We start from the raw sequence: 22,578 nt of genomic DNA, 5'->3' as shown, positions 1-22,578 counted from the left end.
AATTATGTGCCATGTTCAAAAGTATTTTATTTAAATAATAAAGAAAATGCCTAACTTTCCTTATGCTAAGGGTTTCCCTACCCAACGGTACTAAACTAAGGCAGTGGTCATAAGTTGTAAAGTCCAAAGTAAAGGCTGTCCTCCATCCAAATCTAAGCTACTCTAGCCCTACCAATAGGACAAAAGCAGCAAAAGACAAGGAAAATGACTCCATTCTCCTGAGATGCTTTTCAGAGCAGTTCCCTTTAATAAGGTAATGCTTTTCAGCAAGGTTCCGTTCAATATGGTATCTTCAAATAGTGTCTGGCTATTCCTCAAAATAGCCCTTATAGTTCCTTCAAGGGATCTTCCCAGACCCTTGTAGACTTATTCTCTGCAATCTTCAGACTATTTCTGTTCACACTGAGAAATGTAGATAGTCTGTTTGACTCTTGCTTATTCTGTACTCTTGGTCTTCACCAAGACAACTATGATGAGCTTCTGTATGGCTTCCGCTTTTGGTACTCTTGCCAACTACTGGGACGAGTATGTAGGGTTTTGGAGTGATGTTCACTTCTCGTATATCTTTGCCACACACTGGGACGAGTTTGCATTGTCCCTGTGTGATTCTCTATGCCTCACTCCCCGGATCGCTTGCTCTACCCTTTACCTGTATCGTAAGGGGTCTGTGTCACTGGATTGGCATTCTGTTCTTCTTTTCCGTACTCGGTCAGGATGGGTCTCTGGTTTCCCTTTCTTGCTGCTTCCGACACACTTCCCTGTGTCTCGGCGATATCAGGGACAAAAGGGGATTCTCCTGGTTTCTCTTCTATGCCACCACCTCCCTCCTTCGGTTCTGCGATTGCAGTCCGCCTCCATGTACAGACCACCTTGAGTCTGTTCCTGGCATGTGTCTTCTCTGGCATGCCGACGGGAGGGTTCTCCTTCGGCCCCGCTTGGATGTCCCTCTAGGGACTTTGATCAACTCAGTTCTTTCGGTTGGTTGGGCAGCATACCGCTGTTACTACTTCTCTGTAGCTGCTTTCAAGCGCATGAAGCAGTGTCTCTTTTGGGTTCCTAGCCTTCCCAATCAGGCCAGTTCGAAACGCCTGGACTTAACTTCCTGCTTCTCTGAGACCACCTATTTGAACCTCTTTTCTTCCTTCTCCTTGTTCCTCCTACATTCTTGCTTGTCTCAGTACCAGGTTTTTCTTTTGGTGTAGCATTACTGTAGTATATGTAAAAGGAGTCTGGATATGTGTTGGTAGTTGTAAGGGACTCATAGTGGCAATAGTAAAGACAGACACAAGTGATCACAGTTCAAGGGTGTTTAACTGTAAATGCAGGGTGGAATAACGCCTAATAGAAACATAAATCTAAGATAGAAGCAAACGTCGACCATTAAATGAAGAATAAGGGAGTCCTTGTGGTGTTGTCAAAATAAAAGGGCCTACACTTAGAAAATCCTATTGCCAATTCCTTACAAGTAATTACAAAAAGAGTGTGGGATAAGGGTTCAATAAAGAAAGAAGTGTTCACAAATAATAACTCAGGATGTGATTGCCAGGGGTCTCCCTTTCCCACGTTTCCTGCGTGAGCACCCACATGATGCAGCTCGACTCTGTTACAGGTTGGTTTCCTCCTCTTTTCTCAATAGTTCCTTTCAAAGTTCAAATCAACTCTTGCTTTTTTTCGTCAACACAGTTCGGTTTCTTATCGACTCTCCCCTCGACTCACAGGCTGTGATGAACCTCTTGGCTTTCTTCTCCTTCGAGTCAAGGTTGGTACAACCAAGACAAGCATCTTTCTCCGGCTTGGTTATCAGCGGAGGAGGGTCTTGTGTACCATAGACTTCTACTGCAACACATCCTGACCTTTGTTTGCGGTTTTATGTTTCCGATTGCAGAGGCTTCCCGAACCTGGATCGGAAAGGGCAAGGTCACGTCTCTCCTTGTCACCCTCTCAATATTTGCCGTCTTTCGCTTCCTCTTGAACTACCGTGCTGAGTTAGCCCTCCCATCGTGCGGTCTTTCTTGCTCGTCCTGTGCTCTCGTGCTCTACCTTTTATCCCTGTGGGGAAGGGAAAGGGGCGTTGGGTGTGTGTGGTTCTGGTCAATTGCATGACTTTGCCTTACCCTTGTTTTAAGATATGTCAGGTAAACGGTTCTAGTGTTGCTCAGTTGTCTTTTGTGTTGTGTGAAAGTATTTGTGTCGGAAAAGGGGGTGGGGCAGTATTTTGGAATATCCTACGTGGTAGGATGGGGAAAAGTTGTTGAAAAAGGGGGGATACCGCGTCTCACACATTGGTCTCCCACTGCCCAAGGCCCCTCCCCCCGCATCCAGGTGGTCCTGCCTCACTGGTCCACCCCCAGGAACTGGATCCAATAGCGAGGGCTGTGTCCTGGCCCCCTGGATGACAGATCCCCAGGGACTAGCTAGGGAGACACCTTCAGGTTTCTCACAGTAGTGCAGTGTTGGATTGTGGGGGATAATGTGAAGGGAGATCCTCATGGGAAAAGGAGTCCTAATCCCCAAGAGGACAGTCCCTCCCTGTGAGGTCCCACTTACCGCCACCCCTAGGGGGATTATTGCATCATGGGTTCACCTCCCTAGCCTCAAAGGAAGGGGCTCCCCTCTTGGGAGAAGTGACTGTATACCTTGATGCATTTCAGCATCCAGGTTTAAACAAATTAACCAATGAATATAAAGGACCTTGCTGATAATGAATTGAAGAAAGAAAATCAACAAAAAGCCTTTTGCACCATTACAATTTGAAATTTTACAAAATACCTATATTGATAAGACAAAAAATTATCAAGACTTGATCTACAATAATACTTGTTGATAGTTAATTTTGTATTTTATTGTTTAAAGTGCAGACCTAGCTCAAGAGCAGCAGAGCGCTGTACAGAGTGTGGGCAGCCGGCATTTAGGCTGGCATCTTTTAAAAGTAGCACAGTACTGTGAGATCTGTGCATCGGTATGTGTGTCCATTAGAGTTAGTCATTGGTCGGGTGTTTGTAAAAAGAGCCATGTTTTTTGATAGATTTGCAAAATTGGAGTTATACCATTTTTTATTTTTTATGTTGACAATTTGTATTCAGAAGATAAACACAAAAATAAAATCTGTGTATTTTTCAATCCAACATATCCAGAGACCTGACCAAAGCATTAAGAAAAACAAAAGGTTGTCCTCCCACCATACCATATACAATCATAATCCAGTTACACCCACCCCTCAATGATGTAGCCCCTCTTATCCAATGAGGCAAAAGGAAAAAAGAACAGTTCAAGTTTAAAACGTGAGATGATAAAAAAGGAAGAAAAGTAGCCCGAAAACACAACAGTCCTTCTGAATTTGTTTTTCTCCCACATCCCACCTGGAACCCTGCCTTTCATCATCACTCCCTTCCCGCAGGGAACCATCCACTTTCAAAGAAACCGTGTTTACAAAGTCCTGAAACAAAATAATTACGGTTGTGTGCAACATTAATGCTCTTTGAATGCCCTGTTGCAATTAAGAGTCAGGAACCCCACGAGGTTTACAAGCATCCGATACTGCAATTTACACAGCAGAAGGATCCAAAACTATTAACGAAAAAGTTGTGTTCACATGGAGAAACTATGTCTAGAGACATCAGACCCCACCATGGGAGGACCCTGCAGAGGATACGTTCATAGTAGGACAAGAACAGAAGCTATTCCATTTCCCTTGCGTCGTGTGACTCGGATAAAGTTGCTGTGAGGCTCTCCATATTATAGATATCGTATGCTTTACGCACCATTCCTCATGCGTGGGAGCGTGAAGGTGTTTCCAATCAATCGTTGTGCATGCCCCGGCAGCCAAAAACAAACTGGCCACTACATGAGTTGTCTTAGTATACATCTCTCAATGAGACAATCCAAAAAGGAGCTAAAAAGGAGTCCAAGGCCTCTGCATTCCATCTACAGCATTCACCCAAGCCAACGCCTCCTTCCAGAAATTCTGCATAGCCGGATATGCCCACCAGACATACCACTAAGTACCAACATTGCCACACCCCCGCCAACACAGAGGGCTAGAACCTGGAAACATCTTGGAGAGCCTATCTGGCGAGAACTGCCAACGTTGCAATAATTTGTACCCATGCATCTTATATTGCATGGCTATTGATGTCGACCATATGTTCTGACACATGTATGGCCAAGGATCACTGTCCTCTAAAAAAGGAATATCATGCGCCCAGTAGTGTCTGGCCCTATAAAGATGTTTTTTGCTGGTTCCCAACAAGGTTGCATAAAGCTTTGATATCAGACCCCTAGATACCACATGAGTATCAAGCACCTGTTCAAAAGCCGTCAGAGAATGACTTAGAAGATTATTCCAGGATCGATCTGTAAGAACCCTCTTTAATTGTAGATGCATAAAATTCAACAATAGACCCACACCCAATATGTCATCTAAAAGAGGTTTGGCGAGAAAAGAGCCCTCTGTTCTGAACTGGCCCACTCGTACCAGGCTTTTTTCATAGCATGACTGAAATTGAAGCGGCTCGTGGATCTTATCTCGGACTGGGGGAGCCCAAAGACAAATAAAGGCGGAAGGCCAGGTCGTTATACTTTCCGGCAATGCAGTTTTCTGCTATAAGCCCCACAAGGTTGCAAGAACTGGATGTTTCCTGACTTGCTGCGGGAGATGATTCCCTGGTACCCACAGCCATTCCCCTATTGTGATTTGCACCATAAAATCGTTCTCTAGGGTAACCCATTGCTTATCACTAGTACCCCAAAGGTGATCTAATAGAACCCGTAACTGAGTTGCCCTGTAGTAGTTCCATAAATTCGGCCCACCCCACCTCTATCTTTTGTATCAATGTGGTAAAGGCCACTCGCAGCTTTGCTGCATTCTGCAAAAAATTCGAGTTTGTTTGGCCTCTAGGAAAAAGGTCTGAGGGACTTCTATCGGCAGAGCAGAGCTTGAAACAAAAACAATAAACGATGGAGGATGTTAATTTTAATGGTAGTTAGACGGCCTACCCATGAGCTTATCAACTTTGTCCATCTCACCAAATCCAACTTAATGGCGGTCCATAAAGGGAGATAATTGGCATTATACAAATGTGCCAAATCCCTAGAAAGGGTGACCCCAAGATAATGCAGTCCTTTTGACTGTAATCGAAAACCACTCTGGGTTACCCAACTAGTAAGATCAGGTGAGAGGTCCATCAGAGACAACATCTCTGATTTACTTTAATTTAATTTGAAGCCAGAGCAAACTCCATATGCCCCTACTAAGCCACACATTTTTCCATCCATACGAATCCTATCTGCGAGTGGCTCGAGGGTTAAGGCAAAGAGCAGAGGGAAAGAGGGGAACCCTGCCTGGTGCCTCTCTGCAAATGGAAGAAATCAGACGAAAGACCATTCACAGACACCTGCACCTTTGGGGTCTTATACAAAGCTATAACACCTTCACACCATTGAGAATTAAACCCCATTTTACACAAGACCGCCCTAGGAAAAGGCCATTTAACGCGAAACTGAAAGTTGATCCTTGTCAGCAGAGTCAATAGAAGCGATTAAATGAAGTATTTTGCAAATATCATCCCACTGTCTTCCTCCCACAAAACTCACCTGTTTGCTATGTATCAAAGTACGCAGTAACCTTCCCAGGCGCTCCGCCAGGATACTGAAGTAGATGTTTACTTCTACATTCAAAGGTGATATAGTGCTGTAAGAGCCGCAGTCAAGCCTATCTGTGCCTTCCTTTGGGATCACAACATTCCTCGCTTGGGTAAAGGAGTCGGTTACCAATTCCCCACCCATTATACTGTTGAAAAGAGTCGATAGAAATGGGACTAACAAAGAACGAAACCTCTTATAAAATGCTCCTGTGTAGCCATCAGGGCCAGAGCCTCACCGAGCTTCATTAGGGCAATAGCTTGTAAGACCTCTTGGGGTTCTATCGGTACATTCAGAATAGCTAAATCATTGTTCCCACACTAGGAAGGCAAGCATCTGCAAGGTATTCCTCCATCACGTGAGCTGGGGCAGAGGTGTCACTAGTATACAAAGCCCTATAATATTGAGCAAACCTCTGAACAATGCTTTCAGAAGCCGTCAACTTGTCTCCTTAAGGGGTCTTTATTTCCATAACTGACCTAGCCACCTGTTGCTTGCGAAGCCTCACTGCCAATAAGGTGTAGGAACAGCAGAATTTAGATGTGTATAACTCTATTCCAGATTACACCAAAGAATCTTACAAGGACAGTGTACTTGTGAATGGTCAGGAGTCCCCTGCCATTAGAGACACTGGAGCCAGCATTACAGCGGTGGATGAAACCTTTTTCAAACCTGAGGATGTTGCTAAGTTACCCAAAGGCCCCACTAAGCTTGCTGGAGGCCCTGTCCAGATGGTTCCAATACTACCCGCTCTCTCAGTGCAAAAATATGACTGTAAGAATATCTGTCAGTGTACAAAATGAGGTGCCTGGGAGAGTCTTATTGGGGAATGACTTAGAAGCTCTTGGAGTTGTATAAAGCACCCCCAGGCCTCTCAGTAAAAGGAAGCAGGAGCAGACTAGACTGGCCAGAGAGGCAACATTCAATGGCTTTCAGTGGGTAGTTACAGAAGTACCTATACCTCCCAGTCCACAGGAAGGACATCCTTCTAATCCCAGGACAAGGAAAGACACAGGAGAAACTCCAGGTCTCAGTGAAGAAGTAAGGTGGTATACCTGTACATAGGACAAGGACAATCCCTGAGAGGACAGTCCAAGGTCATGCCTGTGACCCCTCCACCAGCTGAGCCTGAGTGGGAGGATCAACCAGAGGATGGTGAACCAGCTACTGGTGAAACAGAGCTGGAAGAAGCCTTTCCCACTTTTGGAGATCTAGATCCTAAAGACCATCCTGAGCTGCAGACCTTGCTTGCAGAAGGTGGCCCCTGTAGGGAGACTTGTGTGCCTCAGGAGGTGAGATCATAGTTTCTACAGTTAGCCCATGGGATTGCTTTAGCTGGTCACTTAAGCTTTAAGAAGACCAAGGAAAGGATGTCTCTATCTTTCTACTGGCCCAAGATGGGGTCTGATGTAGATACATTCTTTAGAAGCTGACACACTTGTCTGACATCTGGCAAGAGTGGAGCCAAGAACGTGGCACCTTTTGGTGCCTCTCTCAGTGGTGGAAGTTCCTTTTCAGAGGGTAGGGATTTATATTGTTGGTCCCCTAGACCCTCCCACATCTTCAGGCAACCGATTTATATTGGTTGTGGTAGACTATGCTACGAGGTATCCTGAAGCCATACCTATGAGAACTGTTACTGGTCAGGCAGTGGCTAAGGCCCTCCTTGGTATTTTTTACCAGGGTTGGTTTTCCTAAGGAGGTGATCTCAGACAGGGGGACCAATTTTATGTCCTACTACTTGCAAGCCATGTGGAAAACTGTGGAGTGCTACAAGTTCTCAACCGCCTACCATCTCCAAACCAATGGGTTGGTGGAGAGGTTTAATAGAACTATGAAGAGCATGATTGGTGCTTCAGAAGATACCCTTACAAGAAAGTGGGATCTTCTACTGCCATGCCTTCTCTTTGCTTATAGAGAAGTCCCTCAGGAAGGGGATGGCTTCAGCCCCTTTGAGCTCCTCTATGGTCATCCGGTTACAGGTCCATTGGCCCTAATCAAGGATGGGTTGGAGAGTGCTCCTTCCCTCAAGCCAGTGAGAGTCTCTGACTGTGTTAGGTCCTTGAAGGAGAATGAGACACATGATGACAAAAGCTTCTGATAACTTGAAAGCAGGTCAGGCCCTGGTCAAACATTGGCATGACCAGACAGCCAACATGGTTGAGTTTGCTCTAGACCAGCTAGTTATAGTTATGGTACCTACAAGGCAGAGGGCCTTACAGGAAAAATGGATGGGACCCTTCAAGGTTGTGGGCAAACTTGGAGAGGTCAATTATTTGGTGGACTTGGGCAATCCCAAGGATGCCCCCAGGGTCTTTCACACCAACTTCCTAAAAGGCATATATATCCAGACCAGACTTAGGAGCTTTGCTCTTAGCATTTGATCAAGAGGAGGAGGAGGAGGAGAGTGAACCTCTACCTGACCTTGTCAGCGGACAGCCTTTAGATGGAAAAATAGAAGTTAATCTCACTTCTGATCTGACTCTGAAACAACAGAAGGAATGCAAAATTATGTTAAATCAGTTTGCCTCCCTGTTTTCACTGACGCCAGGCTTGAGCCCTTGTGGACAACATGATATCCTCACTGGTGACTGTCTCCCTGTCAAAAGCAGAGGTTACAGAATGTTGGACCATGTAAGAACCCACATAAAGGAAGAGGTCAAGAAGATGCTTGATCTTGGGGTAATAGACCACGGACTAGTCCAGTTGTACTAGTGCCAAATGCAGGATCCAAGGAGTTGAGGTTCTGTGTGGACTATAGAGCTCTTAATGCAGTTACCACGACCGATGCCCATCCTTTACCAAGAACAGATGAACTGGTGGATAAATTTGGTTCAGCCAAGTACCTCAGTACATTTGACCTAACCTCAGGCTATTGGCAAATAGCTCTGACAGACCATGCTGAGGAGAAAACTGCATTTTCCACCCCAGGAAGCCTCTACCAGTTTAAGGTAATGCCTTTCGGACTAAAGAATGCACCTGCTACAATCCAAAGGATGGAAATCATGTTTTGAATGGGATGGAGGACTTCTGCATGGCATACTTGGATGACATTTCAGTGTTCAGCCCAACTTGGGAAGAGCATATTGACCACCTAAAGTTTCTCAGTGTCGACTCTTGAAGTGTCATTTACGAACTTCGCAAAGTTATCTATTCTTTTGTGCAATAGATTAGCGCAGCCTAATAGTAAATGTTTCAGTGATTCCGTCACACCAGCCTGATTGCAGAACCTGCATTCATTATTGCCCTTAGTGGATTTTCCACTAATAGTTTTTTGTTTTTTTTTTAACAATATTTATTATTTTAACCAAACAGCACACAAAACATTACAACCATTTAGGACAAACATATTCAATATCAAGGCATCACACACATCATATGTTTTCTTCCGTCCTCCCCCCTCCCTCCCCACAAACTCGAGCCGTCTTATCCGTGCCATCTGCATGAGCATTTTCAGGTATCTCGGTGCTTGTCAACTCATCTGAGTCTTCCATTACATGATTGACCTGGTGGGGGTTTGCCATTGAGGTCACCAGTTGCCTCCAGGCTATCAAGGGGCCCACTTCCTCCTCACCCCCCCCGCCCCCTAGTGACAGACTCATACATACCACAGTTTCTGCTTCTGCGCATTTCAAGAGGTCTGCCCACCATATCCCCACTCTGGGCCACTTTCCAGCCCATTGCAATTCTGCGTTTGGCCAAGATATAGGCCAGGTCCTTCATCTTGCTGATATGTTTTGAGTTACGTGGCCTGGGGAAACTCCCAAGCATGCATGCCCAAGCAGACACCACATCAAGCACCACTCCCCCGCTGGCCATTCCCGTCTTTATTTCTTCCCAGAATGTCTGCACCTCTTGGCAAGCCCAGAACATGTGAAGCAGCCTCGCCTCTTCCTCTCCACACCTGGGGCATTTCTGTATAGCCGAGCCTCCAAACCTAGCTATTCTTCTGGGGGTCGGATAAGCTCTGTGGGTAACATACAGCTGGATCTGCTGGAGTCTCGCATTCCGGGACACCTTATGGTACCTTTGAGCTCTATCCCACTGTTCATCTGTCATGGGTTCTCCCACCTCCTATTCCCAGTCTAGCCTCAGCTGGAGCAGCTCCTTCCCTGCATTTGCACTCAGGAGCTCATATATCCGAGATATTTCGTGCCCACCCTCCAAGACATCATACATCATTTCCAGGGTGGTATTCGGTTCCTCAGCTAGTACCGTCTCGGGCCACCTCTCCCTCACCCGTTTCATGAGCCTGGTGTAAGTGATATATTGGCCTCCATACACCCCTGTCTCATCCTGCAGCCTCTGAAATTCCAATGCCTCCCCATCCTGCCATATATCTCCAAGTGTAGCTAAACCCACCGGTTCCCAGTATCCGCGGACCCCTTTGAACAGTTGGGAGTCTTCCCCGCATAGCACCGCCAGCGGAACCTGCTGAGAGAACGGGTCTGGGTCGCCCACCGTTCTCCATGCTCTACGTCAAATCAGCATCAGTGGTCTCCCCTTCCCCGCCATTTTAGTTTTATGCAGCCACACTCTCTCTCTCAGGAAGTATGGAGCTGAATCTCCTTGCAAAAGCCTAGCTTCTGCCAAGTCCTCCGCAGACAACCATCTAGCCACATACAACTGTCCCGCCAAGTAATACAATTCGAAATTTGGCAGGTTTATGCCGCCCTTATCACATGCATTCTGTAATTTCCATAGGGCTACCCTATTCCTGGAGTTGTCGTATGAAGCCCTTGCACAGGCCATGAAGTCTCACAAAAAAGCGTCTGGGGATCAAGTACGGGACATTCACAAATAAATGCAAGAGTCTGGGCAATACCAGCATTTTGAGCAGCGCGATTTTCCACGAATAGTTAGTATTTAATTTGTAAGTCTAAAACGCAAGATTTGATTTCTAAATTCTCTTGACTGATATTTCGCAAGATATTATTCAGGTTTAGGAGAACTTTTCCAAAAAGAAATACATTCGCTATAGAATTTGGAGTTCAACACAATTACATTATTTTCCAACCAATCAAAGGCTATTACAATCTCTTTGACTTTAACTGGGTTTCTTATTAAGGTTGGAAGTGACAACCCCAGATCTAGCAATTTTTTTCTTGCAACACAATTTCAGGTTGTACATAAAGTTGTCTTTAGAGTCGTCTTTCATATAATAATATAATGGATCATTCGCAGCAATCATATATTTCCTTAATAGAGAGAGTTGTTTATTGTACATAATGCTAGCGAGTGAATATAGGCCCAATTCATAGCGAATCACCTCTAGAGGTATGCACTTGGGGATATAGAATAGTATTGTTTGCCAAATCATACCTTCCAATTGCCGTAGTAATAGAATTATTGTTACAGGTAAAAATTTGATTCCATACGTTAATCTAGGATTTACTTTTAACTTCTAATATTCGATACATGGTACAAGTGTGAATTTGCCAAATTTCCTTTCTATTGCCCTTATTTGATTAAGTGCTTCTTTCGCTTTTAGTATTGTTATTTTTCGTTAGAACACTTGAATTACTAACAAAAACATAGCCTAGAAATCGTAATACTGATTGACTTTTAATTTTCGCCCCACTACAATACCAGGAGAAAAAAAAAGGAGTCACACTTTTGCAGCCGGATTGGAAAATAATAGTTTTACCGGGATTGATTTTTAACTTTCTTACCTCTATAAAACTACCAAAATCGTTAATCAGTCTCTGAAGTCCTGTTTTTGTGCAGTCCATCAATAAAAAATCATCCGCGTACGCGACCCATCTAAAGGTGACTCCTCCCACCTTGGGTCCAATGAGGCCACTTGCATTTAAGGACTTGCCTGCTTCCGAAACATAAAGGTTAAAAAGGGTGGCTGCCAGCCTGCACCCTTGCTCCAGACCATTGCCAGTTGCTATCGAGTTGGATAAAAGACCTTTGTTATTCAGTTTAACCTTCATACTTATTTCTGAATAAAGATGAATAATTGCATCCAGAAGCCCTCTTTCAATACCTAGCGAGGACAATGTTTTCCATAATGTCGGTCTGTCCACAAAGTCGAACGCCGAGGTCAAATCCTTCGACGCGATATACAGATGTTTTAGAGCTTTTGATTTAAATATACTCTGTAATTGCGCAACTAGGAGCCCACCCGCGTCAGTCCAAATCGATTTGCGAAAACCTATCTGTCTGTAATCAAGAATGGATTTTTCATCAATCCATGTATTAAGTTTATCCAATATGATAGCAGCAAAGATCTTAGATTCAACATTCAGTAGCGTAATTGGCCGGTAGTTTTTGGGACATAGTCGATTACCTTTTTTGAAAAGTAGCAATACTTAAGACATATTCCATGATACAGGTATATCTTTTTTATCAAAGATAACCCTAAAAAGTATGTGCAACAGTTTTGACCACATATCAACGGGGCCTTCTTAGGTCTCACAGGTTATTATAGGAACTTCATTGAGAACTGCGGGACCATAGCTTCTCCCTTGAATGTGGTGATATTGGCCAAATTCCCCAATAAGGTCATGTTGAATGAGGAGTGCACCAAGGCATTTGAAGGACTTAAGAGAGCCCTTTGTCAAGCTCCAGTCTTGAGAGCGCTTGACTACAACCAATCCTTTATTGTACAAACTGATGCTTCCAATACAGGTATAGGTGTGATTCTGAGTCAGCTGGATGAGAAAGGCAGGGAATACCCTATCTGCTTCATCAGTAGGAAACTGAAGGACTGAGAAACAAGGCGGGCAACCATAGAACGTGAATGTTCTTCCATTGTGTGATCTTTGAAGAGGTTTAGACCATACCTGTATGGATCTACTTTTATAATTCAAACAGACCACCAACCCTTGAGATGGTTAATGCATATTAAGGGGGAAAAACCTAAATTGTTAAGATGGTCAATCAGCCTTCAGGGGTTTGATTTCACCATAGAACACAGGTCAGGGTGTATTCACCAAAATGAAGATGGTCTCTCCAGAAAGTAGGACCGACTGGAGTAAAATTCATCCCGGCGTGGATTAAATCCTCCTGTCCCTTATACTGGGGGCAGAGGGTTGTCGCGACCCTCGCCCAAAACCCTCTCTGGCAAACCCATTGGCCAGGTGGAGTCAGGACACGGGCCTCTAGAGCCTGGCATCCTCTTCAAAAGCCCTCATGGGGCCAGTCGCCAGGCTCATACACAATGAACAACAATGTGCTTGGGAACTACTTTATTGTATTGTCAGCCAACATGGAAGCATCCACATAGCTTGGTTCCTAAGAACCAAGCTATGCGGTCTAGTGTTTTGGGTGTGGCAGGCCTGGAACTACTTTCCCTGGGCTATATAAACCACACCCTGACTGCAGAACATGCTTCGTGTTACTTTGCAGCTTGCAACGTGACGCTCACCATGTCCAGCTATTCCCTCGAACCTCAGAGAAGCAGAACCTGCCAGGAGACGAAAGGAAAATCATTAGCAGCAGCATCTTACCTGCAGTCTTCATCTTTAAACACTCGCAGCTACTGAGAACAGCTTCCTCAAATCTGCATGCCTCCCGGACAGAACGACCTGAAAGAGGAACATAGAGGCAACATTAAAGAAAGCTGTAGAGACATTTACAAATTACGAACTGCTCAAAAGGCTTACCTGGCTGGTCGCGTCTCGGCTGGCACCACTACGGACATTCCACTCCTGCTGAAGAACACCGCGACCTACAAGGAAGGAAAACACAGGTTAGCAAAGGCAAGACTTCGCAGCACATAGCGCTTACTTACCGCATCATAGCGCTCTTAATGCGCCATCAATTACCAGCGGGGCTCAACCAAGCCAGTTGGCCGTGCTGAAGCTCCGCATACCTAAGGGAGAAAAAAGAGACCTTTTAAACAAAGAAAGGCATGCAGGATAGCAACAAAACTAAAGAACAGCAATAAGACCTACCTGAACAATATCAAACGGGCCGGCGTCAGTGAAGTAACTGGACCGCACTCGCCCATGGAAGACAACGCGCCCCTGCAAAAAAGGCAGGACGGAGAGCACGCCTAATTCTACCACAAGGTGAGGAGAGGGCGCCAGAGGGACTGAAAGCATACGGGGGTGGAGGGAGTATACTTACCCCAGTCGGTCAGTCTTGAACACAGTCGTCCTGTATTTTCAGGCAGAACCTTCCCCGCAGACCACATCAGGGCAAAGCTGAGAAGCATACCAGTGAGTAACCGAGCTGGGTGGTGTCCCTGTGGATACCAGGTGAGCGTAACAGGGGGCTAGTGTTGGGGAAAATTCTCAGAAATGTGCTAATTTCCTTCTACTTTAGAGTCCCCCAGCTCTTTCGTTGGACTTTAGGACTTCGATTCTTCTATTTCTATCCTGGAGAGAGTGAGACCTTTTTCCCACACATTTTTTCTGTGAGTTGGTCTTTGTGTTTCTTTTGACTTTGCAGTCTGACACACTCCATAGGCATAATCTTTACCTTGTGATGCACAGCACCTTCAGTGCAGTGCCACAAGGAGGTCTCCTAGATTTCCCAAAGGTTTAAATACCTTCTCTTGGTTAAACTACTGTTTCCAAGAGCAGTGAAGTGAAATTGACTTTATTTACATTTTGTAACTTTCTAGACCCAGCACACACTCTTACAATAGGGTGCTGGAGTGGTTACTTAGTATCCCCTTTCTCTAGTTTCTCATGTAACATTTTTATGTTACCTATAATAAAGGGTGATATGCGGCTGGTAGTTATAAAGCGGAGCTTTATTGATAAACACAATCCAGCACCCTGCAGCTCTCAGCGCTCCAGCCAACTGACCAAGAATGTGGAACCTTGGACGTAAGACAACAGTCCAAGGTTCCATTACAACACTTCTCCATCTCCTATAAAACAACTGCAACAAAATGCAAAAACAAGAACTCTTACAAAATACTATACTGGGGTGCCTAGCACAAACATGCAGCTACATGCCTAAACATAAGCTACCACTTACTCAATGCTTCACTTACTCGCATGCCACACTCCTCACACCCCACTGCACATAATCCTTGAACTTGATCGGAGGCAACCTTATTCTTGTGGAACGAACCCGGCCCACCTCTTCCTTGGCCAGGGCCCTTTATTGACCTGACCCAACACTCCTGTTGGACCAAATTCCTCCTTGATCCTCGTGGACCGGCAGAATGCACCCCAGCTGCACAGGTCCCCTTCCTAGCTCTACCTCTCTGTTGCCCTCTCGCACATCACTACCTCTTACCCTTTCCTCGCTGGTACTTGGCGCATCGAAAGGAACTTCCCCAGCATCATCAGACATAACCGGGCTGGATACAGCCCCTCTGCCAACCACCACAACTCTTGCATTGCTACACCTGGAGCCATCATCCAGTACCAGATACCCTGCATCGACCTTCACCACCATGCAGGGATCCAGATATACACTGGCCCCCTTTGTCACAAACCAGGGATTTCTCACCTGTACCCAATCACCCACAGCCACACTGAGCGGTCTCCTTCCTGGTTGCACTATTCCCTTCTCCTGACGTAACCGCTCCCTTTCCAAAGCCTCTACCATGTCCACCTCCGAGCGAACACCGCTGCCCAAAGCTGCAATCCTCAGCTTAGAAACAGGTTTCTTGCCCCCTGTGAGTTCAAAAGGAGAACCAGTAATCACAGATGGTGTGTGCCTGTATGCCGCCAACGCTTCAGACAACACCTCAGTCCAGCACAAACCATTTGCCACTGCTAACTGTATGGCCCCCTTGACGAAACGGTTCATTCTTTCCAATAAACCATTCGCCGACGGATTATATAGCACAGTTTTGTGGTGCTGTATGCCCAAATTCCTCATGAACTCCTGCATGCAACCGGCGACAAATTGCACCCCATTATCCAAAACAATTCTAGCCGGCACCCCTTCTCTATTAAAAACTTTGCAAAGAAATGACATAATCTTCCCAGCCATAACCATTTCCACTGCTGTGGCCTCCACCCAACGCAAGGTATAATCTACTAACACCACAATGAACCTCAATTCGCCCCCTAACACATCCATGGGACCCATAATATCAACTGCCAACTTCGACCACACATCCTCTGGGATCTCCAAGGGTACACCGGCTGCGCTCTGGGTACCTTGCTCTTTTATCACTCACAGCACAAGCTGTACAGTTCTTTACGACCAATTCCACCTCATCATCCATACTCGGCCACCAGTGCGAATCCCTCAACCTTCTCTTCGTCAATGACCTCCGCAAATGTCCCTCATGCGCCAAATTTACCAATTTGATCCTCAGACTGCATAGGGGAATTAACCTTTCACCCCTTGCAAGGCCCCACGGACCTTCCGACAATTTGTGCCATTCATGCTCATAACCCTCTGCCACTTTGTCACTATACACGGACGCAACGCCCCTAAGGCCTTCTCTCATCTTCGTCAAAACTGGATCGAAGGCATACTCCCTATCCCATTCACCTTTATCTACTGTGGGAAATACACTGGCCACTTGTGTGCTTTCTTCCAACTCCTCCTGGAACTCCTTATCCACACCAGCTGGACAAGGCAACCATGACAATCAGCCACCGCATTTTTAGCACCAGGAATGTACTAAACTCTGAAACTAAACTCCTTCAAATAACCATCCACTTGGCAATCCTTGGAGAAACGGAAGACATGCCCCTCGCCGTCAGCACATATACGAGTGGCTTGTGGTCTGTGCGGACCACATAAGGAATGCCCCATAGAAATGTCCTAAAATGTTTTGATGTCTACACCGCAGCCAAGGTCTCCCTTTCTAGAACAGCATAGCGCCTCTCTGCATCCATCAACACCCTAGAGGCAAAATCTATGGGACGACATGTCCTGTTCTCCCACTGCTCCAGATCTGCACCCAACCCCACATCGCTGGCATCAACTGTAAGCACAGTTTTATTAATGGGATTGAACGAACCCAGAGACAGGCCATGATCCACATCGTTTATTTACCTCCACAAACTTTCTAGTAACTCTCTGTCCACTCAAAACGGGTACTCTTCTTTAACAATGCTCTCATATTCACCTTTTTTTCAGCCTACAAGGGAATGAACCTTCACATAATATTATGTCATTCAAAGGAATGACCTCAGCTGCTCCTTGTTCACAGGAGCAGGTGTTTCTCATCACCCTCACTAACTCTTCCTTGGGACTTATTCCTTTCTCATCCAACATGTGACCCAGGTATGTCACACTTGGTACACCTACATGGCACTTTGCCCATTTCACTGTCAACCCGCTTTCCTTCAACACTTCCATCACTTATGTTCCTTGCAATCTTTTCCCCACACCAATATATCATCCTGAAAGTATTCAACCCCAGGTATGCCACCAAACAAGGTTTGTATAAGTCTCTGAAACACGGCAGATGCTGAAGCCAACCCAAAAGGCATACAGCAAAAGCGATACACCCCAAAATGCTTTACAAAGGACGTCGGGACACAAGGGTCTTCGTGCAAATCAATCTGGTGGTACGCAGAAGATAGGTCAAAAGTAGAGAAACATGTAGCCGTACCCACTGACGCCAGAAGTTCGTTGATATTTGGTAGGGGATGATGGTCAACCCATATATTTGCGTTGAGTTCTCTCAGGTCCACGCACATTCTCAAATTGCAACCCGCCTTGCGGGCCAACACCAGCTATAACTGCTGCTTCCTTGAGTTTCATGAGTCCACTCTTTAATCCGTCCCCAGCCGCAACGGGCACCCTACTTTATGTACCTTGGGCACAGCTCCTCTCTTCAGGACAATTTTGTGTGAAAAACCCTTGAGTTTCCCCAACCTTTCTGAAAATATGGTGGGGAAAACCTCCTTGAGGTACCCTGCGGTTATGACCCCCTTGATTTGTACACCCTGATCGCCCTCTACACATAACACAGGAATAGGTTTCTTGGGACATATCTCTAGCTCCAAAGCGGCTTGCTCATTCCAACTAAGGACTGTATCTCCCTTGTGAGCAACATAAAGCTTCCCCCTCTACGGTGCGCACCTTAAATACAATTTTGGCCCACTCATTTCCCAATACCTTTTTGGGTACGCAACCATACGCATACAGATTTATGTCGGAAAGGATTAGAGAGGACACCTCCTTACCATAGCTTTTGACATATAGTTCTGGAGATATCATGGTGCAGGGTGACCCAGAAGCTACTAACATTTGCAGTCGGACTCCATGTACAGTCAGGACAGCCCACAGCCCCTTCTTCTGCGCACAATTAACATTCAACAACACTCCTTCTCGCAAACTATTGTGCGCCACTCCGCCCTGCCCACCTTCACTGACATAACCAACAACACTGTCAGGGCTCCCTTCGGGATCCAACATTCTCACTGTCTGTCTGTTTTCAGTGAGTGTCCTATGTGTGCGAAAATATCCCCGTCCTTTGCATCTCCTGCACGCCACGTTTCACGCCGGGCAATCCTTGGATCCTGGCGCGTGTTCCTTCCAACCACATCTTCTACTTGCTTCTCTCGTAAACATCCCCTTAGTGTCTTGCATGGGAAAATTCTCTCCTGTTAGATCTCCCTTTTTCTTCACCCACACTCTTTGTGGGCATTATTGCATGTACGACAATACCTTGGCCTTCCTTCTCATTCCTTTCAGTACCTTCCTGTAGGCTTATCCGCGATTCTTCGATGGTCCTTGCTATCTCAATCACTTTTTCAAGTGGCGGGTCCCTCTCAATCCACAGTCTCTCCCTCACGTTGGTGTTGCTGGTTTTTATCATGACCTGGTTCCTTATGTACTCCAAAACACCTGTGAACTTGCTTGTGGATATAAGTGCACGCAAAGCCGTTACATACCTGTCTATCCCCTCACCCACACCTTGGGCCCTTGAAAAGAAATTGTGCCTTTCTAGTACCACATTTGGCCTTTTCCCAAAACGCTCTTCAAGTTTGTCTCATAAGCACTCACCACAGCTTCTCCTGCTCTTGGAATGCGCACCTCCTCACCTGGACGGTGTCAAAACACACATAGGCCCTCTGTTCCCAGGCAATTGAACAGTGCTGCCTCTTTCATGGTCGTAGTATCTGACACCACTTGCTGCCCTCAGGTACACTCTGAAGGTGTTTATCCACAAGTCCCACGCAATGGGAGGCTCACATGGACTTGATAGAAATATGCAGGCGGGGGGCGAGGGTTGCTCTGCTTCATGTTCTTGTTAGTTTGTGAAATTGAGCAAATCCACTACCTCTTGCACTCCATTTTCCTGTGCCAGAACCTCTGCACATTGCTCCCACTATCCGTGGCAAACTGTGGTTGGATTGGCACAGGTTAGAGTGCTTCCAGCTCGCTGCTTATGCTTGCAGTCTTAGATTCAGTTGTTTGAAGGATCGGAATATGATGGGAATGCTTTATACACTTTCGCATAATTCACTGCCTGTTGCACTCCATTCAACCGTGCCAGAACCTCTGTCCACAGCCCCCCACCTCTCTGCGGTGAGCTGTGGGAGTGGATATGAGCTGGTGGAAGTGCCTTCACCACTTTCAGCTTGCTGCAATAATTGAAATGTTAGTGTTTGAGTTTGCACTGGACTCAAACTGCTCGAAGAAGGTGGGAACACTGCCTTTGCAGCTATGTCTTCCTCACTTGTGTTGGGCACTGTATTGCCTCAGTGCGTTGTCTGGCAACCGCTCTCTGCTTGAGCACACACAAAGGGCCCTCCTACACTCCTACTGACTGTTGGTTTCGAGGGGATTGGGTCCTCTGACGTATTCCATATCTATGACTGTAATCGCCACAGCTGTGCTGCTTCAGAAAATCTTTTGGCGTCTGCGTCCTGCGTCGATGACTTCGATACGCCGCCCTCGAGGACCTCCTCCGACGGCCAACGTCACTGGATGTTATAAGTAGGACGCACGACGCCCGTAGCCTCAGTTCCTTTTTTACTGCAAACGTGTTCGCTTCGGAGATCTCGGCGGGCCTCGACTCTTTGGAGTTTGTTCTTTCGGTTCTTCAAACCTGTTCGGTTGTAAGAAGTTTTCGAGATGTCGTCCTCTTCTTCCACCCCGCGTCCGGGCTTCAAGAAATGCGGGGACTGCGGGTCCAAGATGTCAGTGACAGACTCGCACAACGCCTGCCTCCGGTGCCTCAGCGAGGCCCACGACACGGATGATTGTGTCTACTGCCAGTCGCTTCTTCTTGCGGGAGCGCAAGAAGAAACTGTCGGTCGGTAAGGTGTCCAAGCCCCTTAAGTCGAGGTCCACTGGGCTTTCGATAGACGATTTGAGGGGCGACTCTCCGCATCGTCGTCGTAAGTCTAGGGGGTCTCGGTCCCGGAGTGGGTCCCACCACTCTTCTGCCTCTTCGAGGCACTCCCGGAAGCGCCGTCATCGGTCGCCTTCCCCGTCGTCGTCCGAGGACTCCACCCGTCGGCGGGTAGTTTATCCCACCAAGCATGCGACTCGGGAGGAATGGGCTTCCTTCGGTAAGAAATTGCTAGCGATTCTTGAATCGCAGGGCTCCGGTCCGTCCGCGCCTACGAGCGGGGTTGGGCATGCCCGTACCAGAGACACCGCTTGTACGCCTTCGGGCTCGGGTGGTCGGCACGATTCGCGGTAAAGGTCCCGCTCGGACAAGGGGAATCGTTCTAGTCATGCCCGTTCTAGGTCCCGGTCCTCAACGCGCTCGAGACCGTGTGCCCCTGTGATGTCTTCGAAGAAGACGTTGAGGCCTGTGGCGCCGAGGTCGTCAAGGGACTCTCTTGAGGCTCTGCCTCTGAGGAAGTCGTCAACGCAATTGGCGCCCAGGCTGTCGAAGGATACGCTCGGGGCTCCGCCCTCGAGGCCTGTGTTGACGCCGTCGATGCAGCCGATGCCGATTCACTCAACACCTTTCGAGGCTGGAACCCCGTAGAAAGGCTCTGGCCAAGCATGGCTTTGTTCCACATTCTGTGCCCACTTTCCACCATCTTGATTACATTTCGGAGGCAGATGAGGGCTCTGATGATGGCATGGTTCCTGACACGGTGCCAGATTAGATTATCTCGGGACATAGTCAGATTGAGGACCTGCGTCAGTCACTGCACGACGCCAGTGGTCTGGACACCTCTCCGGAGGTGGAGTTTTGTAGGCCTGAGCCTGGCACCCATGCCGACTCCTCGTACTGGCGCCTTATGTCAAGGGTCACAGAGTACTTGGGGTGGTCTGCTCCCCCAGGGGATTTTCTTCAGGATGACCTCACGGATATCCTCGACCAAGGTCCACCAACTGACCCGGTACTGCCGTTCCATTTGGCTCTACAGAGGAGGAGGAGGATGGTGGCGGCTTGGACTGCTCCGTAGAGTCTCCCGGCAGTGGACAAGTCTTTGCCGCGAAAATACTGCCCAGCCAGTAGCGACCCCTGCTGCTTGACCAAGCACCCCACTCCGGAGAGTTTGGTGGTGCAGGCGGCTACGGCCCCAGCAAAGCAGGCATCGTATCCTACCATCCCTCCTGATTGGGACGACAAGCGTTTTGATGGTTGGGTGAAGAAAGTGTTTTCTTCAGGGGGTATGACTCTTCAGGCTGCCAACTCCATATGTGCCTTGTCACATTTCACGCACACTCTGTGGCACTGTTTCCTTAGCGGCTGAACATATTCCCGAAGGGGACGAACGGGATGGTTTTCTTGCTATGGTCCAGGATGGCAAGGATGCCATGTGTGAGGCAGTTCATTCGGGTTTGGACCTGGCAGATTGCGTCAGCCGGTCCATGGCGGCGAGCACCGTAATACGCAGGTTTGCGTGGTTGCGGAAGTCGGGGTTTGCTCCTGATGTGCAAGCCCGGCTCCTCAACATGCCCTTTGATGGTGTCCATCTTTTTGGCAGCAAGGCTGATGAGAGCCTTGAGAGGTTGCAGACCTCAAAAGCTGCAGCGAAGACGTTGGGCACTACAGTTCGCCATCCTCTGCCTTTTCGTTCTAGGGGACAGCAATGGAGGGGAGGTTCCTTTTTGTTATTACTCATCCTTTGGTAAAGCGAAAGGAGCTGCTAGTCAAAGGGGCCACCATAGGAGTGCCAGAGGTGGAAAACAAAGTACTCGAGGTGCCAAGGCCGCTCGGGCTGTTGCCTCTTTGCCCTCAGGCAATGCCACAGCTGCTTCAGCTCAGTCATGAGGCCATGTCCCATGGTTCACCGGTTGGGGAAGGCTGGCGCAGCATCTTGTCGAATGGCGTGCCATTACTTCAGATGTGTGGGTTCTGGAGATCATAGCCCATGGCTACTGTCTTCCTTTCTGGCAGAGGCCTTGCGACAATCCACCAGGGAACCTCTCTTTGGAGAGTCCAGATCCGCTCCTTGCGCAGGAAATTCAATCCCTGCTGCAGAAGGGCGCCATAGAACTGGTGCCTGTAGCGGAGGGGAACAAGGGATAGTAATCCCCTCATGCTTTGATTTCAAAGAAAGATGGGGGATTGAGACCCATGATGGACTTGCGCGGTTTGAACAAACTCCTCGGGAAGGACAAGTTCAAGATGGTTACTCTTTCCCAAGTCCTCCAGGCCCTTTAACTTCAGGACTGGTTGGGGTGTCTCGACCTCAAGGATGCTTATTTTCATGTGCCGATCCATCCAAAGCACAAGCAGTACCTGAGGTTTGCGGTTGGCGACTCTCAATTTCAGTTTCGGGTCCTGCCGTTCGGATTGATCTCCGCCCACGAGGGTCTTCACCAAGCTCATGGTAGTGGTGGCAGCGCATCTCCGGAAAGAGGGGATTCACGTCTATCCCTACCTGGACGATTGGTTGATCAGGGCGCGCTCTCCCGAGCAAGTCCTGGATCATCTGTCCGTCACCTGCCACTCCCTCCACAAGCTGGGCTTCTCCCTCAACTTAAAGAAGTCACACTTGACACCAACTCAGAGGCTCCAGTACATTGGAGCAGTGCTCGACACGTCCCTGTGGCAGTGTTTTCCTCCCCATGTGACGGCTCATCACATTCAGCAGTTGGTGCAAAAGTTCCAACATGCCCAGAGTCTCCCTGCGT

The 22,578-nt window shown here is 47.4% G+C and overlaps 1 protein-coding gene across 3 annotated transcripts in view; it reads left to right on the top strand.

The window, feature by feature from the left end:
- The window catches only part of LOC138511696 (general transcription factor IIH subunit 2), a 1,250,606-nt gene that overhangs the window by 469,397 nt on the left and 758,631 nt on the right, over nucleotides 1–22,578 (top strand). The window lies entirely within an intron of this gene.

The sequence above is a fragment of the Ambystoma mexicanum genome, chromosome 6p (genome assembly GCF_040938575.1).
Source record: "Ambystoma mexicanum isolate Mex_15411 chromosome 6p, UKY_AmexF1_1, whole genome shotgun sequence".
NCBI classification, from domain to species: Eukaryota; Metazoa; Chordata; class Amphibia; order Caudata; family Ambystomatidae; genus Ambystoma; species Ambystoma mexicanum.
Note: the sequence above shows the minus strand (reverse complement) of the source record. Positions and strands in the feature narration are given on the sequence as shown.